Source organism: Lepisosteus oculatus, chromosome 11, assembly GCF_040954835.1.
Source record: "Lepisosteus oculatus isolate fLepOcu1 chromosome 11, fLepOcu1.hap2, whole genome shotgun sequence".
In the NCBI taxonomy this organism is placed as follows: Eukaryota; Metazoa; Chordata; class Actinopteri; order Semionotiformes; family Lepisosteidae; genus Lepisosteus; species Lepisosteus oculatus.
In genome coordinates, this window is record NC_090706.1 from 31,289,110 (window position 1) to 31,316,401 (window position 27,292).

The 27,292-nt window shown below is 34.4% G+C and overlaps 1 protein-coding gene across 10 annotated transcripts in view; it reads left to right on the forward strand.

Moving 5' to 3' along the window:
• The window catches only part of LOC102695531 (teneurin-2), an 822,495-nt gene that overhangs the window by 389,970 nt on the left and 405,233 nt on the right, over positions 1 to 27,292 (forward strand). For all 10 annotated transcript variants that reach the window (XM_015349967.2, XM_015349971.2, XM_069196089.1 and 7 more), the window contains exon 5: positions 14,583 to 14,702. The gene's annotated coding sequence lies outside the window, so the exon portion shown is untranslated. The remainder of the gene's footprint in view (positions 1 to 14,582; positions 14,703 to 27,292) is intronic.

Consider the following 27,292-nt stretch of genomic DNA (forward strand, 5'->3'; position numbering starts at 1 on the left):
ACCTTAGACTACTCAAGGAAACAAGGAAAAAAGTGTTATCTGCAGTGGGACTCCTTGTTTGTATTCTTACTTCAAACAAAAAAAATCTAGGCTTGTAAGACATTCACATTTACATGCTATTAATGACCACTATGCATAGGAGATCAATGACTTATTCTTGTGAACATGGAAGGGGGTTTATATTGACTTTCTACTCTATTACTTGTATTTTCTAGGTCTAGAGGATAGATTTAGAGCAGATTCCTGTGCCAGTGAGCCAATAAATTCCTAGATGACTCATTTTTAATGTGACATACTCTATGGTTTTCGTTTCACAGAGACTTCTTTCCACATTTTGTTTGAAACAGCCAGTTTGCAAGATTTGTTTATCATGTATTGTAGTCATTTTGGATTTCCAATTAGATGGATCATGTACAGTATAGACTCAATTAAACATCCATGAGTAAAGTATTTTCAAATCGTTCCATAATTTAATTATACTGAACTCATTATGTTTTTTTAGTCTTAGTTATATTCAAATTCATTAAATCATATACAGTACACTGTCTTGCAAAAATATTCACCCCGAAGTAACAATGTCTCAGACACAAATAATGTAACTACAGTACATGTTTAAGTGAGTATAGTTAATCAAAAGATAAATGCTCAATGCTGAACTCTTTTGTAAGGATTGTGGTTAAAATCAACAACAATTTCAAAGAAAAATCAAAAACTTAAATATGCTGATTACATACTGTACGTATTCACCACTTTCAGTCTATACTTGGTGAAAGCACCTTTGTCAGAAAAGATAGCTGCAAGTGTTTTTGGATATGTCTCTACCAACTTTGCACATATGTTTGCATCAGTTTTCATCTGTCCTTCTTTGTGTTTTGCTTAAGCTCTTCTACAATAGTTAGGGATCATTTATGGACATCAATTTTCAAGTCTTTGCCACAGAGTTTAAGTCAGATTCAAGCCAGGACTTTGACTGGGTAACTCAGGCCCTTCTTTAAGTCTTGACAAGCTTCCCTGTTCATGCTAATGGGAAGAAGACCAATAACATAATACTGCCACCACCATGCTTGACAGTAGTTAAAAATCCAAATGCTTTTTAACAGCTAATTTGGTAACAAAGCCAGAAAATATGAATTCACGTTTATTGGAGCTCAACCTGTAATGTTATATAGGTTAGGCATATTTTAAGTGTTTATATTAACTTGAATTTTACAAATTCATGTTTTATTTTAATTTATTTAATCCATAAGATGGTGTGCTTGCTAACTTCCTAATAGTCTGCTAAAATAATTAGTGGACTTTATACAGTACTGTAACTATTTGTTTCCCAATAGTTCCTTACTGGGGACCACAGGTTTAATTACAGGTATAATGGAGAATCAATATTTGCATTAAAATAAGTTAGTGATTAAACAAATTCATCCTTAAAATGGACAGTATTTAATTTCAAATGAGTGATATTTTTATGAAATGCTTTACATATTTACATACAGATTACATGCTTTACATACAGATTTACATTTTAACAATGATGATCAAAATGTTTCTCTTGTCTGATTTGGTTTGACAATTATAAGGCCTGAAAATATGTTAACTATACTGTGTAAAATATGTTTTATGCACTTTGTAGTTGCAGGTGGTGATTAAGTTTTTTTTGCACATTTGTTTTTCTAGAAAAGCAGAAGAGTTGCTTTGCTAATACTGTATATAAACTGTAAAGCTTTAACAAGATCTTTATACTGGTAAAGTAACATGAAAGAAAATGGTATTTGTGACTACTTAAAATCTTCTACAACGGAACATACTGCATTGAGGTGTATGACTGTTTCTGTAGGTTTTAAACATGGGTTTATCATTTTTAGCATATACTGTATCATCCTGCTGTGGCAATTATTTAATTGCTTAAAAAATATTTTTTCTAAACAATTAAAATTTAGTTTAGATTTTGGATTCTGAAAACTGTACTTCTATAATGGTGCTGATAAACAGAAAAAGGCATTCCTTGACTCATTTGATTCAGGCTCAGTAACAATTTACTAGCTTTCTAACCCAGATTAATACCATGCTTTGCAACAAACTATTTTTATATAAAGTTCCTAGGAGACAGCATGCCCACATTCATCTGTTAAATCAGTCAAACCATCTGTACAGCTGAACATATTGGAGGAACAAAAGATAAGTCTGATTACAAACAACTGACATTTGTTACTAGGAAAAAAATACAATTTAATACATTTTTTTCTATGAATTCTTGGCAAAAATCTGAAGGATGAAAATCATTCTAGATGTCTGTAACTTTTCAGTAGAGATTATGGTTCTGTAAGAGGCAGTGAAGTCATGGTCTCCAGCAATGAGAAAGACAGTAGTGAAAACTGTAGTAAAGAGACTAAATCAAAATTGCGCCGGCAGTGTATGTCGAAATTTTATCAAGGGATTTTGTCACAAAACATGTACCACTAAAATCTTTTCTTTATTTTTTTCAGTGTCTCTAACTTCATGGATTAATTTCTTCTTGTTCTGTCTCCTGTGATATGTTTTCTACTGTTTTGTTCTTCTTACATTCTGTAGTGGATCCCAAGACCAACATTGCGAAACCCTAAAAGTAGCCATATGCTATATACAGTAGGACATACAGAAATAGTGAAATTTAATAATAATGTGGGTATAGCTCTTCCACTACCCTGTTTCTATTATTGCTGCACAGGGGCTCAGAGGGTATGTAGTGTCACTTCCAAGACACCCGCAAACTCAGGTCTCCAGCTGCAAGAGAATTCGACACTGTCTGGATTAGGGTTATTTCACTGTATGCACTGTAACGATCTCTTGCCCAGTGAATCTGAGTAATTTGCTTTGTTATTTGTGATTAGGGCTTTGGACTGGAAGGCAGTGAGGTCAGCTCCTGGCTGAGGCATTGCTCTTGTACCCTAGAGCAAGTTACTGTACTTCACTCAGATCATTTCAGTACAATACCCAGCTGTCTGCTTGGTTGCTTTGGAAAAAAGCATCAGCCATATTAATAATAATAATAATAGTATAGAATGATTTAATGTCATGGATCACATAAGTGCTTGGCATCTATTGCCTATGTTCTCAATTATAAAGCTGATTTAATAGCCAGTCACTGACACAGGATCTTTTTTTAACTGCTTAATCACTTCTCTGCAACACCTTACTTTATGTTCACATCACTAGATCCATAAATATCTTGTGGGAGATGAGCTAACAAATTATTCTGACCTTTGGTTTTTCACACAGGCAGCCATTAATAATTCAGAATATTATAGGATTGGGCTTTTCAGACCCCTGGATTAATAGAAAGAATCTAATGGTGGTCTGAGTGAGGGAACCCAGACTTGATTATTTTTTTGTTTATGCATAACAGCACTTAAGCCAGTGTAACTGTTGATGATCTTCGTACGTTAAAAGCAAAATTAGCACCTCCAGTTTTTGATTCATTGAAAGTCCAGGTCAAAATGTTGGTTGCTATAATTTCTCACACATACCTGAAATGCTGACAGAATTAATTCCTCAAAGGCAGGATGTCTGTGTGTCTAGTGGTTTGTAATTTATTGGTGCATTACAGACTGAGGGGAAAAAAGTGTATTCCACCCATAGAAGTCCTTTAGAATATAAATTGTATTGTGTGCTAAATCCTTGATGAACACTGCATTATTCTTAGTAGTGTATGAAATACTAAAGATGGTTGAAAAGATGAATGCAGAATACATTAATCACAGCATTAATGTAAAAAAAATATTTCTAAAGAGATTTTTCAAGGCAGGAAAGCTAGTAGACTGAAGCATTGGACACAGTTTTCAATGTGCAATACTTCATCAAAGTGTTTCGGATAGTTAATTATGTTACACTCAATATCTTCCATTTTGTCTTTTAATTCTTTTTGACTAAGATCTTATCATACATTTTCATACTGTATGAAATGTTGTAAGAATGGGTTGTACAGAAATCCAGCAAGGGCTATACAGTACAAAGAAATAAAGAAGAAATACTGTAAATAAAATAGCTTACTTAATTTTAATATAATACTCTGGGTCACTTTTTTTTTTCTTGAAGGTGTATTTAAATTGTTTTGTACTAAAAGTCTATTGCACAAAAGTTGAATTATATGGAATTGTGTGCTGCCTTGATGTTTCTGATTGTATCCCTGTGCTGTGCCTCATGGAGGTTCAGAATTGTGTGGTAGCTGCTGTAAGATGAAAGAGCCATGCACCAGACCAAATTCTCTCTCTTTCATCGTCTGTTGTTTCCAGGGCTTCCCTGCTTGACTCTACACTTTTCATGCTGAGAGAGCTAGGGGTCCATCCAAAAATAAAGCCTCCAAACAAATGCTTCAGATTGGCCGCCAGCTGCAGAAACTTTCAGGAAATCTGAGTAAATCTCACCCACCGCCTTTCTCTGAGTCTTAACTATTTTGCAAAGAGGTGATTCAGCCTCCTACTTGGGTAGCTGCTACCTCCTCCCTGCTGAGGTGGAATCCGAGCCTATGAGCTAGACATGAATACAGTCATGCTTAAAGGCTGGGTCACTCTGTACAGCAGCCTGAAAACCCACAGGCTTTCACAGAGCAAAATGTTATTTGAGCAAAGGTCTGTGAAGCATGCCTTCTGGCAGTGGGAGAGGAGCACAGAGATGATATATTAGATGTGAATCATGGTGCAGTTCTTAATAATTTCTTTAATAAAATCATTCAGTATATTTACTGATGAGGAATAAATGCTATCTAGTGCATACACTGATGCTGCATGGATTAGTTAAATGTTTTTTTAATATTATTTCTAGTCTAACGCTAGATCATCTTGCTCATTTCAGACAGCGTTCCTTCCTTTCTTGTATAGTATTTGGTTAAATATGTTCACTTAGTCTTCCTTTAAAGAGGCAGGTTGTGAGCCACATTTTACTCCTATTCTCTACCTTTATTAAAGCACAGGTTAATATGAGTATTTAGTATGGTTCTGTGAATAGCAGTTCTCAAATATGCACAGAAATGGTTGAAATGTATCTACTCTGTATACAAGGGTTTATTCAGATTAGGAGTGCTGGCACTTTACAATGAGCAGTATTTAGGATAGAGAGATGATGTACTGTATTCACATCTGTTGTTATGGTACAATACAAAGTCTATGCCACAATGCTCAATCCCAGGCTGCTTCATGTTGTGTTTAGGTGTGTGTTACTCACCTTTAATACGACAGGGCCCTGGAGGTGCACAACACATACAAATACAAATTACAGTACATTCTGTTACTCTACAAGGTTTATTTCATAGAATTGTACTTTTGACATGAAATTATTATAGAATATACTACATGGCACTAAAACCCTGCTTCAGAAGAAACCAGTTTATTCCAAACTTAATTTTCCTCACTTGGCTTTTAAAATAAACCGAAAACATTCTAAGCAGTTTAAAAGGCACTTCATTAGTCAAAACATATTATCACTTTCAAAACTGCTAAAGTTAATCATATAAACTAATAAAGTTCTAAACACAAAACACCAGTGCTGCTAAGATAGCTAATCAGCTGTAATTCTATAAGTTCAGGCTATTTAATTAACTAATTTGCATTTGTGAATTAATCAAAATTGATTGAATAATTAACATCTCATTCTCAACATTGTCTAGAAAAGAAGGAAGGAATATGTACAAAATGTTTTCTGCTTTTGAGATAGTGGTATTATGAAAATGAATTAACCCTTGCAGCCAGCCTTTGCACTGTAATTTGTACCCATCATTTGACAGATGGTGAATTGAGTAACATGCTTTTCTTTTAAGTATTTGGTTTGCCTGGATGCTGATTAAAATGCTACAGCATTTCTGCTTTTCTTAGATGGAACATGACATTGGTTTGGTCTCTCTCTTTATAATGAATTTAAATTAGCTTTCAACTTGAGGCATTCACAATACTGGAAAGATATACTGTAGCTGTATTGAAATATACTGGATATATTTAAAAATGATAACTATAGATATAGCATATTAAAAACCAACTGCATTTTGCACCATATTTATTGAACTTAAAAATGTAAAAAGTGACACAAAAATATATATTTTTTTGTCTCATGGATTAGACACACATATTAGTACAATGAATTTGTAGAGTGTTAAATTTCTATATCTTTTCATATGAAATTAACCATATTTGTTAAAGGTTCTAGTTAAATGGATCAGATGCAAACCAAGCCCATAGATAAAGTGCAAACTAGTTTTATTATAATGTGTAGTAGTACAGTACACACGAAATGGCATACCACTGCAATCAGTTATGGAACTCTGTTACCCCAAAAAGAAAGAACTGATAAAAAAATACTTGTATTTCTCTACTTTTCCATTTCTTCTGTGAAACACCCCTCTGGAATCATCTTTCTAAAGGTAATCAAAAGGGCGATTGACTTCATGTTACTTTACTTAAAAACAATGCAGATTTTCCCCTGGCTATTTGGGATACAGTATATTCTTGTGTTTGTATGTTTTTGGTATTGTTTAGCTCATGTATTTATGTCAGCAAAAACAATGTTTTCACAATAGTCACATTTTAGAGTGAATAATAGGATCATTATTTATGACTACTACTGATACAGTGCATTGGCACGCAAACAAAATAAAACCATAATGTGCTTTTTCCTGTCATACTCAGGTAGTCTGCAAAGGATTCATGAGCAATTAACTCTTTAATTAAGATGAACTGAAGACATCACTCCTCCTTAAACTCTGCTCGTCAGCATTTACAACTAGAAAAAAGATTAATGTTTTCCTTTGAAAGTAATGTGCCTTTTATCTTGTGTACCTTGACATTGACTCTCTCTTCCCACTTCATACACAAATTCAGTATAGTGGACTGTCGACTGGCAGGTTTGAAATAGGCACTCTTAGTCGATAATGGGCCCTTTGACTTAAATTGTATGCATTTCATTATTGTGTTCTTGAGCAGAGTATCATATTCTGCTCCTAATGTTCAAACAACACCCAGTTTATTATTTTTATATAATCGGAAAGAATGTGTTCATCCTGTGAAGATTGCATTTCACAGTGTAACTTAGTAGGGAATCATTGCAATAAACATTCATTGGTGAAATGGAGAAAAGTTGAGAACTAAAAATACTGAACAATAAGCAACCAAATATATTTAGATACTCCTTGCTTAATTTCGTTTTGTTTTTTAAGTATCTGTAAGGATTTATGTCTCTGTGTACTATTTATCACTTTACTGCTCCTAGGTCTGTAGTATTTTAAAAAAGTGTATTAATTTCCTAAATGCTCCAGTTATTTAAACTCAGCAACCCTAAGCCTCGCCTTAGATTGGCAAGAAAATTGTAGGTCCAGCATAATAACTGTCATACAAACCCAAGGTTGCAAAGTGAAGAAATAAATACATTGTAGATATCCGCTATCGCTTTTTGTCTGGAACATAATGTAGTTTGTGTTTCATTGATTTCTATGTTTTGGGAGTAATATAGAGTAAGAGTGTTATTTACAGTACCAGAAGAATCATCAACAGTTTAGTTTAGATACTGCAAATTCCATTCTAAAATCTTTAGGACCTGCAATAGATACGTATATAGGCCTTTAGGAAAAGGTTAATAACTTGAAAATAATTTATCCATATGAATTATTAATTATATGGTTATTAACAAATGTCAGGGTATTCTTATTTATACTATATTTACAATCAATTCTGTCTTAATATGTTGCTATATATAAAGTGTCACATGCAGCTCCTCAAGCAAAGTATTGGATTGTTTTGATAGAAAATAACAATATGGCCTACTCTCTACTCTACTGTACATTTTCCTTTGACTGTCTAAAGCTTTTTAAATTTTCACCCTACATGATTCTGTTCCAAAAAGCATCACTGTAAATGAGAATCTGTTCCCAGTTGGTTCTATCCAGTTAATTAAAGGATTTAAAAAATGTGTCAGTTAATGGGTAAATCAGCAAAGCGTATGCTAGGCTGTGCACCAAGTTATAATTCCAGTATCTTTGTGACTTCTTAATCATAAAGTACCAACAGAAATCTTCAAAAGTTCTGATTTTACACCGAGAAGTATTAAATTAAACATATGGTATAAATCGTCTGCTGATAATGTATTTTTAATTCAAAAAGAAACATGACGTTTCAGCCTTAAATACAGTAGAAGAGCCCGAGTTTGATTTTTTTGTTAATACTGAGCAAACTAATTCCAGAAACAAATCAAAATCAAATCAAATTTTATTTATCAAATGCACAACAATACAGTGTGCAGCAGTAGTTGCTGGCAATAAAATGTCTTTTCTGCGAGCTCACAAAAATCACAAAAAAAACAAAAATCACAACATTAAGGTTACAATCACAAAATTAAGGTTACAAAAAATAAGGTTATATAATAATAGATGTAATAGAAATTGAATAAAACTCAATATGAATAGAGCTGCTACTGTATGTGTCCATGGTGTATGCAATATATACAAGTAGTGCAGTATGCTGATTACAGTGAAAACTGTGTCCATGTAGCCATTACAGGTGATTTGTTAAAGAAGCTGCAGGTTGGCTATTTAGCAGTCTTATTGCCTGGAGGTAGAAGCTGTTCCGTAGTCTGTTGGACTTGGACTGAATGCTTCTGTACCGTTTACCGGACGGCAGGAGGGAAAACAATTTGTGACTGGGATGACTGGGGTCCCAGAATGGACCCCAGTCATCCCAGTAAAACCCATCCATCCATTTGGTTTTTAATGGCTCCATCCATTTCAGGATTGTAGGGGAGTCTGAGCCAACCCAGATGAGCAATGGCTGCAAAGAAGGACACAACTTGGAAAGGACACATGTCCATCTCAGGGGTGCAAGCACACAAAAAGACACACTCACACGAGGGCCAGTCTTTTTCCCACAAGCCCATTAACCTACAGTTCCAGTAGGTTTTTGGACTGAGGGAGGAAACCCACGCAAACATGGGTATACCATACAATCTCCACACAGACAACACTATTGAATTGAACCCAGGGCCCCACTGCTGTGAGGCAGTAATGCTAACTACTGTGCCAATAAGTCACCCAATTCCAGAAACCACCATTTAAAATCTAAATTTGATGCTTACAGAATTGAGTCACCAGTGGCTATAGTTCCTTTATCTATATCTACCCATCTATCTTTTATAATGTCAGTGAGGCCAAACTAATACTGTTCTTATTATCAAATGACTTACTGAAATATGTACAGTATATATTCTAGTATCTAACTCTGTAGTTCTTGGTATATGGAGATCCACTCTCAAGGTGATGTTCTTCTTTTGGGTTTTGCCCACATCTATCATTAGTCCAGCTTCTTGGTTCTTCAATCACTAGTAGTGTTCTTTAATAACTGGTTCTTTAGCTGGGTGTTTTTTTTTTACAGTATGGGGTCACTAATCTCCTATTAGTGGTGGTGGACTGGTGGGTTACGTTCTGAGTGGGTCTCCAAGGAGAGGTGGTCACCTCTAAGCTATGAAATTCCCTAAGTTTCATGTTGCCTTTAAGCGGGGATATGCGTCATAAGATATGGTTAAACAACTTCAACAGGATGAGACATGCTTTTCTCTCTGCAATACCTACTGTACAGTATGTGCGCAGCTAGCCACACCAAATAATGGAAGGCACAGCGATTGATAACCCGGAGTTTGATTATTAGGGGTAGCAGTAGTTCATAATACATACACAATATACTAGTATAGCAATGTCAATGTTTTAGCAGTGAAAAATGAATTATATGACTATTCAGCATCACAAATTAGAACTTGCCTGTTGCAGATAAGTCAGAATGACATTATTTTCAAGTCATTTTTTTTTCTTATTGAATTACAAATATATTAGGAATTGTGTTTTTAATTTTATTTCCCTTAAGGCACACCTTTCAGTCCATTTTCAGTGACCAGATTAGAGGACTGTGCAGAAGTAGAACCACACCCATCAGGACAAACCAGAGCATCCCAGAGAAAACATGGACATAGGGAAAACATGTAGACTCCATAAAGGAGGTGCCCAGTCCACAGTCAAATCCGGGACCCAAGGGCTCTGAGGCAGCAGCACAAACTGTCATGCCACCAAAAACAGTGAACCCCCAGTTTAATGGACTTTCTGAGCAGAATTAATATTTAACATAGAGGAGTTTTATCTATAAATTAGCATAGGGGTAGGCAACACGCTTATGATTAGTTTTGTTTTGTGTGCTTTAGTGATTTGTTGTTAAACAGCAACCATTTTAAACATACACTAAGATGCTAATAATAATATGTACAAATAATAAAAGAAGATGAAAATAAATACTACTGTACATGCTGTACGTTTAGAATTAGGAAATATCAATGGTACTTATAGGGGAAGGTTGATTGCTTATAATGTTTCAGAAGCTTTAGAGAATTTTATACACTATATTCTTGAGACCTTGTACTGTATATTTATGATAAAGAGGCACAGGAACAGTTTTAATTGACTCTGTTGATTGTTATTGTTAAAAATAAATCAAAAGATCCAAAGAAATCTACAGTATATACTGTAGTATACAGCATATAAATATTGTTTTCATATAATATTTTATATAGTTTTGGAGCTAAAAAACATAATTCATGATTAAACGTACATTTGGCAATAACTGACACTCCTTCTCCCTGTAGCCTGTTAAACTGAGGGTTTACTGTATTTGCACAACATACATTTTTGCATGATCTGATTGAGGCAAAACTTAAAGGAACTGCTACTAAATCTTTTAGAGCAAAAGGTACAAGTCTTTATTTTTTCTTTCAAATCAATACCATTTTCTATTAAGTATATGTGAATTATTTCTTAGGCAAATTGACTGCTACCTGCTATTTTTTTTCTCAAAGCTGTAACAGCTAGAGATGTACAACAGATACTTTTCTCCTTTAATTTAACCTGACATTTAAACACCAGTGCAAGGAGATAATTACTAGTGACACTATGTCCCTAAACCTGCACACTGTACAGTTCACACTTTATGTAGACTAGAAAAAGCCACGTTGTGTGCATGCTGGTTTGTGTTTCCCAAATGCTGTGAACAATTCATTCTAAATAAAGAATGGGCTTTTCCCCTTCCATTTCCTAGGATGAAAGCCTATGAACATTAATACAATGTAAATGTTTTGTTCTATATTAATTTTCTACCTATTGTTTCTCAACATTCTCTTTCTATGTAACACTTAAAGAGAATGTGTCTCATTAGTCTGTAGTCTTTTTCTATTACAATGTATAGTACAATACAGTTAAACAGGGTTTCAATTTTGTTTCTGTAGGGAGTGTTTATACTGCACATGTTAGAAACCATCCTTATCTTTATGGCACAGAAAGCCTGTGCCTCTGGTTAACTTGACAATATATGACTAGAATTTGCAGTTTTTCACAAACATCTAGCATATTAGGTTTCTATAACATATTATGCACAAGAATAATGCATTCTTACAGTGTGTGATACTGGTCTGGTCATTTTGAAATACAATTATTTTCATTTTTTCCTTTGTTCTAATCAATTCAATGTTTTTGGAAAGTGTGAGTATAATATTAAGGCCTCCAGACAAAAACCATGCCAGCTGGCATTCCAGGAGCTTCTTCTAGTTTGTCTGCTAATGAGCACACCTCAATTCTGGCCTGAACACCCTCAGCCTGGCTGTCCTGAACCACCCCTCCCCATGTAGGCTACTGGGTGCTGGAAAAATGCTGAATTGCAGTAACATTACAATGCTAATACATTAACTGTAAATTACTGTAAAATCATGGCCAAAACTGCAAGCTCCAAACTCACAATTCAAGAGACTTTTGAAGTTGTTAAAAGAACGTTTACCATTGTGTGCATATATGATTCTTGCCATTGGATTTAATGCATAAAAGGTATAATTATGTATAATAAACACATACATGTATCACAGTGTCAAAACCAAAGGGTAGACTGTTAAAGCTTATGTCAATGGCTAAATATAAGACATTATGATGAAAGGTTTCACCTGTCTTTTTAGAAATAGCATACAATATGCACTTAAAATAATCCTGATATACTATATAGTAAGCATAAAAATTGTACATATCTACAGTACAGTATTTGTGTTTATTATTCTCATTTATTCAAATTGAGATGTTTTTAAACAAATTAATGAGCTGTTTATTTAAGCACTTGTATGTGTGTATTTTAATTTTTCTAACCTGATTACTTTTTTCATCTGAGAATATTCAGAATTACTTGAAACATTTGTGATGTGATTAAACACAATGTGATCCTGAACTGACATGACCAGATTGAGTGATTCACTGTGTTCATAAGCACAAATCTGAATCTTAAGATTTGCAACTGTGAAGCATAAACTGTAATACACATTATATGTGAAAGTTATATTGTATTGTATAATATACAGAATATTTACAGATTGTGGTTTAAAAGAAGAGATGTAAACAGTTGAGTGGCATGGTGGTGCAGCGGTTAGCATTGGTGTCTTGTCTAGTTTGCATGTTCTCTCTTTGTTTGTATGCGTTTCCTCCCACTGTCCAAAGACATACTGATAGGTTAATTTCTGGAAAAAATGGCGCTAGGGTGAGTGTGTGTATTTATGCCTGTGTGTGTGTCCTGCGATGGACAAGAGTCCAACCCACCAGGGTGCTTTCTGTCTTGCTAGGATAGGCTCCAGCTCCCCTGAGACCCTGTATTGGATAAAGTGGTTACAAAATGGATGGATGTTAACAGTTTAACCAATAATAATGACACTGTTGGTTTATATATTTTTACATACATTTTATTAAAATTCGAAGGTAACCTGTAAAGAGATTTTTGCCAAAGAAGCTACTTTGTTAAAAAAATGTACAGTACATTTCTTTTATTAAGCTAGAAAGTTTATGGTCATATTTGTTGAATCTGTTAAGGTGAGGATGAAGTTATGAATAACCTGAGGGACTTTTTTTTATTTGTTTCTGTTTACTCTAGATGCTTGCTACCTCTGTAAAGTGATCTACTCACATTCCAGATCAGCAGTACTCCTCATATCATGCATTCTATGCAGGATTATCTTTTTAAGGGTCTAATGTACTTTGAGTGTTTTTAAATTAACAACTGCAGGTGCTACTGCTGCAACTGTAGTACTAGTGCACGTTTAAATAATAAGCCTTATTTAGAAATCATTTGTTTTTGCATTGCATGACATATTTATTGACTTTTATGCAAAATGTTTAAAAATGAAGTATTTATGAATTTCACAAGCTCTAGACTAAATTTCACCTATAAAACTGCAATATTTAGATTAGTTATTCTAAGTGCCAAACATACATAGTTAGGACTTGCATTAGTAATAAACAGCTTACATACTATGCCTTGATTTTCTTAAAGTCTTACCTTAAGTGTAACGGTAGTAAAGTGTGTAAAGGAATATAATTTTTAAGGTGGGTTGTGCAACCTTTTCATTTATCGTTAAAAATGGAATGATTCGTGTTTCCCGTAGTAGGATCACTTTGAATGATCTCCACAAGTAAGCTATTCAACAAGAGGTTGAAAATTATATATAAAGTATATAGTTTTTAAAAGGTAATTATCATTCATCCAACCTATTGTACTGTAGGTCACTTTCGTAATCGTATATTATTTTTATGTCAGAGGCTGACAAAGTTTTTCATGTCATATTGGATCTTGAAATGCAGAATTGATACTATATGACTCCAGGTGAAAACGTTATTTTAAATATTAAGGTCAAATTTTATTTTACATACTGTACATAATTTTACTTTCATATTCCCGTTCACGGTGTGAAAATACATTTTGATTCATAGAATGAGAGAACGTATCAACCTGAGTTGTAGTTGAAATGTTGATGTACTGTAACAATGAGGATCCTAACATTTTGCTTACTTTTGCCAATATCTGAACACGTATATGCCGATCAATGTAGTAACAATGTGATAAATGTAATGTCAATGTCAGTGTCACTGTAGAACCTGGGTTTTAATTTTATTTACAGGTAGTGCGTGGACATACTGTACTGTACGTGTGTTATAAAAAGATGTTGCGTTCTTATGAATTGTCATCAATTACAACCGAACAACTTCGTCAATTCAATACAGTATATCCTCACACAGGTACCCGCTGCCCGTAGCTCAGGCAGCTGATGAAAAGCACGCAAGGTGCATTGTTGTGAAATCCTAGTAATCTTGTTCTTTTTCATAAAAAAATGTTTGAAAGAACTCCATCTTCCCTTATGATAGCTCGGGTTCAGATTTGTAGTTGCATAATTTTAAAACGTACCATCGTCTCGCAAGCAAGTGTAGAGGTGAGGTGTTTACATTGTACCTGGAACGTGTGTCTGTTGTAAATGCAGTCCTCCCGCAGAAAGAATGGTAGCTTCCAATCTGCTACGCTTGAGAGCTCCCAGCTCTAAGCCTAGGATTGGATGTCGTTCTCATTCAGACTATGTTTCTGTTTGGTTTTAATCAAAAGAAAAGGTTGTAGAGGCGTATTAAGCTTTATCTTTCCAGATGCCACTCATATGCATGGCAAAGGAGGGCAGATGAAGAAGCGTTGCTGTCTGTTTTTGTTTTTTTTTAATACCTATTTCTTGTCCCTTTTATCTTGCTAAAGGCAGAACGTGCTACAAAGTGGAGGAATTATTTTACCTGTAAAAGAAAGAAGCTCTCCGAGGGCTTGAAAAGTTTCCTTCGTGGAAGGATGATGTTTTAAAAAGGACGCTGCTCTAAAAAGGTAAGATTAAATGTTTGTGCATTTAAGTGCTGTTATTCTTGTGGAGGTTTTGCTTTCGCTGACCATCTATTGCTTATCAAGAAGCACGGTACAGCATCTCTTCCCTTAGTTCAAGTAATTCCCAGGATCAATTTTTGTTGTGTAGAATGTTATAACAGGCTATTGTTATTTTACAGGCTCGACATCTTTAGCACATTTTTAGTATAGTCACTGTTGTTATGTATTTTTAGTGCAGTTATTAATACTGTTGTTTTGGGATTGCTGAGCATGTACAGCGGACGTGTTTGAATATCTCTGTCATAACTAAGTAGACCAGCCCTCTAGTGTAATGCATTCTTTTACAAGGATTCCCTTATTTGAGGGAAGTGTGAGAAGACGGGGGTGACAATAGACCTGAGAGTATGTCATTTTACACTGCAATTAATAAACCTATTTTGCATGAGTGCGTCGGTTCTTGCATAAAGCTCATGACAGCCTGGCATACTGTATCACTGCTGAAGCAATGACTGTTGAGGGGGCAGTTAAGGTTTTCGCAAACGTAATGCTAGGCAGTACTGCTGTCCAGCTCTAAGTGCGCAGCGGTAGTGTGCTTCAATCACCTGCTTTAAAAATTTTGGCCTTAGTATGCAATGCAATTAACGCCAGGCATTCCCTTTCGCCATATCATTTTACATAAAAACGGTCAGTGGGTAAAATAAGTTATTTGCACTTCAGAATGATCCAAAGGTTTTTTTTCCCCTACAGTATAAGAAACGGGAAGACGAGGAAAGCAGTGTTGGCGTAGGAGCTCAATTGTTTGTTGTATTCATTTCTGTTGGGGTTTGTCGGATACATTTTATATTATTAAAGGAGTAGTTTCTGGGGGCGGTGTTCAATCACCTAGACTATCTACCGTTGCGAGAAGTGTGCAGCATACCCCAATCCCTGCTGCGTTTGTTCAGAGTCAAGTGACCCGTATGATCTGTCAGCCTTTTTTCAAAACGTTTAATGAGACGTGAAATGCACATTTTCCCCCTTTATTTTCCAATTATGTTTGTGGTTTGAAGGGTCTTGTAAAAATGCATGATAAGTTACAAGCTCACCTGTTCTGCTCCCTGTTCTCCTTATGATAGGAAAATTATTAACACCCGCACGACATTTTATGAATCAACATGTTTACAAACTTTTCAGCAATGAATGTAGACTGGTAGAGTGGTACAACTCTTTCCAAATTCTTTAAATGTTAACCTCATCTTATTAATAATGCCATCAATAATTAAGCACATGTTTTTCATTTGAAACCCTGTCCAAAAAGTGACTGCTGCAGCCATTACGGTCTAAGGATTTCATGATAAGATTCCAAACTTTTATTTTTGTTAATTATTTTAATGATTGGGGAACATTAAACATTCTACAACCTTCTGGAAAATAGTACAATTATTGTACTATGTACAGTAAGATGAAAACAAAAATCTTTGAACCTATTAGTGGCTGCTGGAATAAAGTTATCTGGGAATGAGCAGCTGTCTGAAGGCAAATTGGGCAATTCAAAGTTTGCAGTCTCTACTTCACTTTTTCAGAAATTACATGTTGATGGAGCACTTTTCTCAATATGTTAGTGTGTTTAGATTGTTCACTTCAGGTAAATTAATACATACAGTAGGTGTCAACTGTTAACGTAACTGTCATAAAGTGTTTTCAAATCCCAGCCTTCACCCAGCCCCTATTTTCCAGTCACACAGTTAAGATTGGTTGGGGATTTACTCCTTTGTCCCCAGCAGAGTCCTTGCTTGAATTACATATCATTCTTGCAAGTTCTTGTGCAGAACTTGGCTGGGTTTTCTGTGCTGGACTCTTTCCCCAGCCTTAATCATAGTCCAAATTGGACAGCAGTGCGTGTCACAAATAATCATCAAACAATTTGTCAGTCTAGCTTGGCAGAAGTCTGTATCTGTATGTCACAGGAGTGGCAGCGTATCAGAAAGGAGTCCGGGAGTTTAAGCCTGACTGTAAGCCCATAATTTGTTTGTTTATATCATCCATTCTATCTCCTTCTGTTACAAAGGGGATGGTGGTGAGAAAAATTGCATGCAGTACATTTCCAAGTCTGACCATTTCTGGTACACAGTAATTTCATGGAAATAGTTCACATATATATACAGTATATATTACTTTACCATTACTTCTATAGCATATTTGTTGTTTCTGTATTTGTTGGTTAATAGTAGATTCATACAAAACTTTTTAAAGATGACTGTCAGTGGAGTGGGCAGATGAAGACAAATAGTTTATAAAGTACCCCAGTGAAATACTATGCACTGTATGATGCTTATCTGAGATGCATTTTCCATTGTAATTTCCTTTCCTTCACCTTTGGGAAGTCTTCTCTGAAGCTGATGGTGCAGTAAACATAGTTTGCATGGCAAATAACAATGTAAGCACAATCAATATAAAGGAAGCCTACTGATCATATACATTATAGTTTGTGAAACAGTAAATAAAATGACATGAACAGGCAGGTGCTATAAACTTTCTTTTATTGCATCTAGGAAGGAGTAACAGTATAAATCAGGGTAACTGCTGGTGTAGACAATTGTTTTTACACCAGCTCAGCTCAGTATTTCTCAGTGCTTCTCTAGAATGACCAGGCAAGATTATTTTCAGAGTCAATTGATATTCGAATGGTATAATGTTCTCCCATAGGTTAATAGATTCATTGTCTTAGGCAGACATTCTTTTACATATGATGCATTTGACTTTATTCACTATTCAAAAATGTTTGTTAGAAATTGTAAGGTGCTTTTGCGTAAACCATTGCTCTTATGTACTGTAGGTTATCTAAAATTTGCATTACTTGGCATGCTAGATGCTCAAAACTTCAGTACGTGTGAACAAAGCTTCTAATTAGAGCACAGCTTCCTCACCTGTTTCTGTCAAGGGGCAAAGAGTACTACACAACTGAGCGGCAGTGTTTCACATTGAAGAGTTAAATAATCCCGATTAGAATAAAATCCTATTTGCCTACCCCAGCCCCAACTTGATAACTCAGTCAGGACAATGTTGTAGCTGAACTGACAGTAATACACCCACACAAAGCAAAACCAGAGCTCAGATGTGTATTTAGAAATACCCTGACATACAGAACAGACCACCTACACACATCCAATTAGGTCTGGCTGTCCTGTGATGTCTTTAAACAAATGTCTGTATTCAGAAGGCATTTGACACTGACAGTAAAAGCCATGCATATAGCCAGTCATCAATCTCAGTTAAATCAGCATGACTGCATTTAGCAAATTACCATCAAGTAATTTAGCTTGCTAAATGACCAAAAACATCTTGCCTTCTTGATTTAAAAAGGTATACGGGTATATTACCTGTAGAAAAAAAAAAACTCTTCAGCATAGTAACACAACCTGTTGCATCAGCAGTCTTTGAGCTTCTTAAGTAATTCATGTATATAAACAATATACAGTATCTGGAACCATTTTCTGTCAGTGGTAGAGCAGATGAGTTAGATCTATTAATCTTTAAAGAATTACAAAGATTCTGTTGGACATCTTGCTATAATTGTAAATCTTGTGACAAAATTTTGGACTTCATGACATTATACAATTAAAGGATACTATGCAGTGACATCAAGGCATGTTCATGTAACCATAAGAGTAGTATTTTAGAAAACATGGTTATTTTTTTTCCAAAATCCTTAATGTATTGTATGGTCTCACTATTTTGTTTAATAGTTCTGGTCATTACACTAGAAAAATTGCATCGGTCTGGAAAGAGATCTGAGCATAGCTAAAGTCACAGATGAAAATGTATGCATTACATTCATGGTTACATGACCAAACAGAATCTCTCGAGCTCTTTGGACAGAAAAACATGTGCAGATTTAAGTAATTCAAGTAAAGTCCAAAATGACCAAATAAACTCAGACCACTATTTCAGATATTGTATGCAAACCAGTAATAGGGACACAATGAAAATTAGATGCAAACATATTCAGGAGTGGCATTTCTGGTGGAAATCCTTTGCTGTTGTTAGTGTATGGAGTACACAATCAGATCATACCATGAACCAGTCAGTATATTTGGATACTTCAGTGAAGTGTTTGATTATTCCAGAATCCTGAAGTCTGAGCTGATGGCCTCTGTTTGTTTACAGTGTCGGAGACTTCTAGTGATTTTTTTGGACTGCATAGATAACCTTATACTATTTTAATCTTATGTTAAAAAATGTGAAGGATTTACTTTTTTTATTCCTGTAATGTGAACATTACTGATTTAATTTTGTTGTAGGAAAAAGTTATTTTGTCTTCACATTGAATATTTCTTAAAGTGTCTTCATTTTTGCTAGTTATGTTGTCCTTAGAAGAAAGATTTGTGTCTCAGAAGACGTTTTTGTTATATTTGTGGAAAGAGCTGGCATTAAAAAAATGTAAGCCTATGAATTTTTTATGCTTATAAATCAATTGTATGAAGCTAGGTGAGGCAACCACTAGTGTGTTTACTTTTTAAATTTTGAATGTAAGAACAGCAAATTGCCAAGAATTTTCTACATTTCGATTTAGAACACTTTTGAAATCTGAAGAGCTCAAAACAAAAATGTGAATGTGAAACAGAAATAAATTATATTTGTTTGTATTAACATACTGATTGAAGATCTTAGCCTTGGGTTCATAAACCTTCACATAGGGAGCACAATTATTTCAAAATTATTCGAAGCCTTAGTATTTGCTTCTTTCCTTGACCTTTTAGCGTCTGTTTCCTTGGGTGTTCCAGTATTGTTTTGTCACAGTGTTGGCCAGATTTGATGATGTATTTTGTTACTGCTCTGTGCCGGCCTGGTGTGATTAATATCTACTGGCAAGACATTTAGACAGCGGCTGAGGAAGCACAAATCAGCTCCTTTTCTGGAATAACTACAAAACTGTGCCCTGGTGTTGTCAGAACTCCATCTCCTGTTTAGCCAAAGCACTCTTGGGGAACAAAATCTTAAAAAAAGGAAACAAAGTTTGCTGCAGTAATTTTTTTGGTGGTGCTTTGTTCTTTTGTTTGAAATGCAGCTTGGACTCCTTCTAACCTGAAAGGCAATCTTACAGAAGGAAAAAATGTTAAAAGACAAGACTCTGATTGACGTTAAAAAGTTTTTTATTTTATTTTTCCTACCTCTCTATAATGATTATAATCCTTATCAATGATTTTTATTGCTGTTTTTATTGTGTTTCTCCCTCTTCCACAATGTTTTTCTTTTCTTTTCTGACAAATCTACAGCCACTCAATACAACCTGGTCTGCAGTACCTTTTGGTGATAATTGGACCGAATTTGGTTGTACAGATACTGTATGTTTTCTACTTCACAATACCTAGAAATGTTTGCCTAAAAAAGATATTTCCTTGTGGTCTTTTAAATCAGACTAAGGAAATGTACTGCTCGTTAACGTCATGTACAGTAGTTCATCTCTTGGTGAAAGTGAATTTTCAGTTATGATTTAAGGTATAGTCTAGAAAATAAAGATGTAAACATTTTGCAAAGCTGTGCCTAACTGTGAAATCCCAGAGGTCTATGCACGCTAAAAACACTAAATTGGTTAGCAGAATTGCTTTTTCTGATAGATTTGAGACCTTATAATTTTCCGGTTTATTATGGATTGTACTGGAATCTTATCAAGTTGCAGGTTTTTTTTGCATGTATCTTGTGAATGACCATTTGTGCAGATTGCACATTTACCATTATAACTTTAAACAGAAACTGCACTGTGCAGGGTATAATACTGTATTTTTATGAAGATCTCAACTTTCTAGAGTATAACTATGTATCTAGTATCCTCTGTATTAGTGCTTGCTGTGCCTCATGGGGAAAAACGGCAAATTACCTAAGGCTGACATGCTTTAGAGCAGGAGTACCCAATTCTGGTCCTTGGGGTCCAGAATCCAGCAGGTTTTCTATGTCTTTTTGTTATAAACAGCTCTACACCTGGGAGAAGGGCTAAATTGATCCAATTAAGGTTTAACTGGCCCAGTTTATCCCTTCATCATGGTCTTAAGTTGTTGTCGATTTAAAGAGATAAAAAGCCTGTTGGTGTTGGGAACTTCTGCTCCAACCTGAATAATTTCCCAATTCTTTCTGCAACTTTAGCATTCGAGGTTATGGAATGTTATGGAGCCCTATCAGACTTAAAAATTAGTTTTATCCATTTCTCATTCATCTGAAGCTTTTGGGCCTATCAGTTACGGTATTTTAATTTAAAATAATTTTAAGTTTCTGTTATGGTTAGTAGTTTATGTGAAGTGAATGTACTGTAAAACTGTAGTACTGTTTTCACCTGCTGTATTTACAGTATATTACTGATGGTAGAGCTGTAGATGTTCTTTTGTCTTGAAGAACACCATAGAAATGTTATTTCAAGTACTAACACTGGAGTATTCTGTGCACGAATGAACATTTTATTACCCATTTAATTTATTTCAATTGTTGTCTCTGCCTTTTTGTGTTTTCTGTGAAACAGTTGCAACATTCATAGGATACTTCAGTTTACATGTGCAGTTACTCAGTTCACAGATTCAATGGTCATCATATAATCAAAAGAAATCCTTTTGTCCACTAGACATTTAAAAAGGAGACAAGATATATTACATTGAAATATTAAATTATAATGATAAATAATTGAATAAGAAAAACATCATGTTTTGAAGGTGAACATCCTTCAATGAACTACACCTTAGAATATTCCATACCATCACTATTCATTTTGGTTAATAGTGTTTTTTTTACTTTGGTAATTTACAATATAATATATTCATTCCTAGACATACCAGAGCACTTCACGGGAAAGTAAAGGGAGAGGCAAGTCAAATTCAGTTACAGTTCGAAAATCAGAAGCAGCCTGCTACATGGTAATGTAGACTATATTCCAGACACTGCCATACCAACACCATATTGGTTATAGTATAGAACCATATGATTTATTTTTTTGAATCACTGAGTGAACAAAGCTTTTTTTAAGGAACGTTTTAATTAATTTATAACATAGAAATAAGTTAATGCTATAATGAATGCAGTTGCATTTTTTTCAGGGCTCCTTTGCAGGCAATGTCAGAGTGAAGCAGCATCTGTTAATGGGGTGTACTGAACCCCAGAATAAATGCAGTCCTGAAATGCACACACTGCCACTGTTTGAGTCTTCCACATGATGAGGATCCGAAGTGTTTAGGTTCTGATCAAGTCATTTCACTATAGTCCCTTTGAAACAGTAAGAGTATCAGTTGGGGTTTTCACTATTAATTTCCAGCATGTCATTAATTTTCATAGTGGATGCATAGCTTTCAAATACAGACTGATTGTAACTGGTCAAATTTAAAATGTATCTTTAATTTTTCAAATCGCTTTTGTTCCAATCATTGATACGTACTTTAATGGTTAAGTTTTCCTAGTACCAAGACCTTAGGGACAGTCAAAAAGGTAATTAAGTAACTCTGTGCTGGGCATTTCTTACACATTTTCTGTATTACCTGGAGACTTCCATAGGTTAATCAGCCCTTAATCAACTAAGGGCCATTCAGTGTCTTAAGTATTCTCTTCACTTTTTTCTTTCTTGTTTAATTTATTTTGGTTTCAGACTGTGCAAGTTGCATTTACAAAATCAAGTGTTTAAGAAAACTAGATTGGTTTCATTAAAAGCACATTACAGGGTTTGCAAAGTATTGACATGACATTCTTTGTCTCAGAGATTTGTGGAACTAAAGGCTCAAATATTTAAAACATTCTAAGCAACATGTTATAAGATTTTGAAGTGTCTGATTTTCAGTTACTATGGATAAAAATGCATTGTTATGTATACTGTATTTCTCTAAGAGCAAATGTATATTAATGTAAATATATTTTTGTTTTCAAATTATTTTGAAGTATGTTTAATTATGTAACATTGTTTCTTTTCAGAAGCTAATGAAATAATGAATTAACAACTAAGCAAATTATATTTGTGATCATAGGATTATATGAACAATAAGTACAATATAATGTAAGATGAGATACTGTACTGTATGTAAGATGAGAGCAAGATAAACCTTTATTCATGTGATGAAAACGTTAAAGTGTGGAGAAAGAAAGGAACAGCAGATGTGTTACAGAACCCCAAACAGTTTTGACTTGGTTGTCCCAGTACTTTTAGAGGGCATGGCCTATATAAAGTTTTTTGATGAAAAAAAGGTTAAATTAAAAGTCTTGGTAAATGGTTTCACTCTCAACCAGCATCATGAAAAGAAGAGATCTAATTAATATTCATTCCCATAACTTAAAGTGACTGAATGCTCTTAGCTCACACCATAAACCTGAAAGGTATTACTTGTGAGATTATCTATCTAAAGTAAGTGGCTGTCATCAGCAGCCATGGAGGTTCCAGTCAAAGATAACTAAATTTTCTAAATTAGTACAGTACTCTGATTTTCCACATGCTTGCTTGTTGTAGAGGGAAAGTGACATTTTTACAATAATTCTCAGTCTTTCATTGACTCTAAGAAACGTGTAAATTCCTCTAGGACTCATACAATATGAAGCATATTGATTATTTGTACTGTTTCATTTGTAAGTTTTGAGGTAGGTGTTTTCTAGGATAGCCTTGTCTCTTGTACAGTATTTTATCAAATTACAAGGAAAATGAGAAAAAAAAAGAACATTTCAACATTTATTTTGTGATATTCAGGTAACAGTATGTGGCAACTATAACCCAACATCTTACTGAATTGGGGAGAAACTTTTTTTGTGTTAGCATAACCCTGGGGTTAAAAAAATCATAGTTTTTCCTTAGTTTAAAATGAATTTGAGGGAAAAGTTTGAAAGATTTAAATAATTTCCAGTCGATATTTGTTCAGCATTCTGCTGTTCTGTTTTGTTTCTTTGCTCTGCAGCATCAGTGCAAAACAACCAGATGACCTCCCATCACCCTGTGGTTGTTCAGAAGCTAAATTAAAAATTAATTCACATTGTAAAGTCACCCAAGGTTAATGAATTATAAATTGCAACTAATCTATACCGGATCAAATTGAAACTATTGTTAATGTATTTTATAGTTAATGTAATTTAATAAAGTCTGTTTCTAAAAAAAAAAATCTATGTGATCAGAGATGGAATGTGCACAATATGCTTAATGATACTTGTAGTCAGGCAGGACGTTTTTGCATAATTCGGAGTGTCTAATGATTTCCTTTTTGGAAGCATTTGGATATTTAGGAAGTGGTGCAATTAAAACTGGATTTTAGTGTCCTGCATGTACGTTACCATCCTGCATGTAGAGTATATTCTCCGTGTATGTATGTCTGTGTTAAATATACATTGTTGCCTGATTCAGTCATTAACATTATTTTATGACTTAAGCAGTTATTATATTGGTATGTGGAATTAATCATACAAATGCCACATACAGTACATACCTTGAAGGCTCTAAAACAAGAAGAGACAGACTATTTGTAGTAAGCCACAGAAAAATCAACATTAATTAATTTCTTTTAGTCACATGTTTGTAAATCTTGGTAAAGCTTGCTTAACATTCAGTACCTTCATTTACTGTATAATGGATACACGAGTATTATAATATAATTGATAAAAATAATCTAGAGTGCACAAATGCGAATTCATGCACAATAGAACTTCATAAAGTTCTAGGGCTCGGTTTCTTTTCCTTCAGAGTTGCTTTTATTACATGGCTTTGTTCTAAGTCTTTAAAAAGAACATCTCTTTAACAAATTCTGTATTCTTTTTCAGAGTACTAAATATGTATGGGAAAACAACAGATTCAATTAACACTGATTTTTTTTTTTTGTTTGCACTTATTATGTAATTGACATGTAAGTACCTGGCAAAATAGGTCACCTGTCTAATTCTATTTGGGTAAATCATTTAGATTTTTAATTCCTTAAATTCAAAGTGTACTGCAGAGAAATCTATACTATAAGTTCAGTTATGATTGCTTGATAATGCAATGCAGCAGTACCGTACTGGCATGGCCAGAGCCACTTAAGACTGCATTTTACTGCCCTTGCAATCCTATTACAACTGCTAGGCTGAGTCACAGTCCCCCACTCTGGAGCTAAATGCATTTTTTCCATCCCCAGGCATCCAAAGCAAGTTAAAGAGTCAGCATCTAACATGGTCCAATAGACTAGATCTGTCTTTAAAAAAAAGCACAGTGCACACATGAGAAACAAAGCAAAATGAAACAGATGGCTGAAGTTAGATATTGTGAATATTTCCATTTAATAAAATAATTCTGGGAAAGAACACCTGCCATCCATTTTTATCCCCTGTGAAACTCCCAATTTCCGTGCAATGTACCAATCAGTCAAATGCAGAATGTTTGTTTTGGGAATATTCAGTGACAATTATTAGTTTTCTTAGTCATTATTTTGGTTCTATTTTACAGTAGGTCGCTCTTTGGGTTAACTCATGCTGAATAATGGAAACAATAATCTGTATTCATGATTTTAGGAGATCTAAACTGTTGATACAGGTATGTTGGGAACATTGTACAGTGTGGCTATTTCTAAAAGACAAAAGTGCACCTTTTCTCAAGATCTCAACATGTTGAACTAATCCTAACCTTTAGATTGACAATTGCCTATAGTAATATACAAGGACAGAATTTGATAGTGCCCTCATTTTACTTCTTCTACATTGATTGTCAGTGCCTGTTTCAATTATCCATTTTTTAGATTAACTTTAATTTTTTTTCTATAGTTCAAATTAAACTTAATTGTTTTTAAAGTTAATTAAACTGATCTTTCCAATTGATGCTTTGAATACTTACAACATTGTATTATTCATATTTTCTTTAAATTTGATAATTTGTTCAGTTATCAATTATTTAACCAGTGATTTTGTAACAATTTGAACGAAAAATCCACAAGGTTGAAGGCCAAAATATAACCAGGAAGGGTTTAATATGTTTTTTAACAATCTGGACCCACACAGAGTCTGGACAGTACAGTATAGCTTTTATTTACTCACCCCAACATGGTATCTTACCGTGTCTTCTTTGTCTTGAAAATCCCAATTTGTTGAGCCATTTGTAAGATTTGTCTATTACACTATTGAAGATGTTTTAGTTAGGAAGTTCATCCTGTCATTTTGCAAGAAATCACCAAATTACACTACAGTATACAGTTGGATCAATAATAACTTTGCATTTTTAATTTTGATATTTATTATGTGCATGCACAACCTATGTTAGATTCACATTGTAGCTTTAGGTGAATGGTGGCATTGGTGATGCTGAATATCATAATCATTTTTAATAATATATAGTTTGATGTATTATTAATTTAAAGCATTGAAATGGTCATTGAAAATGGCCCCCCACAGTGATGTTTAATGGAGCATTTGGCAGTTGAACTACACACCAGAATTAAAGCAGATATGCACAGGTCAGATGTATTGTCTTCAAAAACCTTTAAAAAAAGCACTAAAATGCTCGAAATTTATATATCTCTTTTTGATTTGTCATATCTATCCAAAGCCTTGTTTTAGACATATATTGTGTATAATGTTTCTGTAAAGGACAGTATTTTGTATTTGTTTTCATGTAGATTTCAGTGCTCAGCTAATGTTAATGTTCAACTCATTTTGAAAACATACGTGGCCCTGCATTGTTAATTTCAGTAGTACGATCTCCCTATGTCCAGTGATAACACTACTAAGAGGGATATAGTGCATTAATTTGACCTTGTCTTGCAGGCATTACTGTCGGTTTGCATCTGTCTTGAAGGCTGCAGATGTGTTGTGATGTAACTGTTGACTGGGTGGATTCAGGGGTAATTAGGGCACAGTGCTGGTTTATGCTTGCTCAGATTGCTGGCAGGCCTTGTTGTTCATGAATGCACTCTACAATTTTAATGGAAGCCTTTCATTTGATCACTATGAGAAACATCACATGGAGTGACAGTGTTTGTTTTGCACGTATTGAGCACTTATAAGCAGGCGTCCTCCCAGGTCAAAAGGCTTTGGCTGTCACTTCTTTATGATTACAGTTAAATCTGTCTGTGCAAGCTTAGCAGGAGAATAGGAGATATTCTAGGCTTCCATACTTTGACTAGACCTATGCAGTAGCCTGTTCAAGTACTTGACAGTTGACATATTAGTGAAAGCAAATTTGTTTATAAAATCCTTAGAAACACAATTGTAGTCGACCTTTTCAACAGATGTACCTTAATTTACATGCAAATGTTTTCTCTGTTGTGGTGTTTTTGTTTCCGCTGATAATTGTTTTCATGATTTGTTTCCCCTTGATTTATATGTATACTAAATTTGTTTTAATTATTGTTTTAAAGTTTTAGTTTCCCTTCATATTGGAGATGTGAGAAACCACAATAAAACAACTTTGTTCTGTAAATAAAAAATATATTTTACAAAAGGAAAAATAAACTTTAAATATTGCGCATAAGACAAAGGATGCAATTAAAGCGAAATATTTTTCATTAGCAGTTGATGTTTCGATTGCAGTTCAGTTTTGCACCCTCAGCAGTACCCTTTGTGTTAGTCTCTTGTGAATAACCCATTAAAATGCTTTGCTTTCTGCTTGATTATTCATGTAGTGGACTGATGCTGCAACCTTTTTCCAT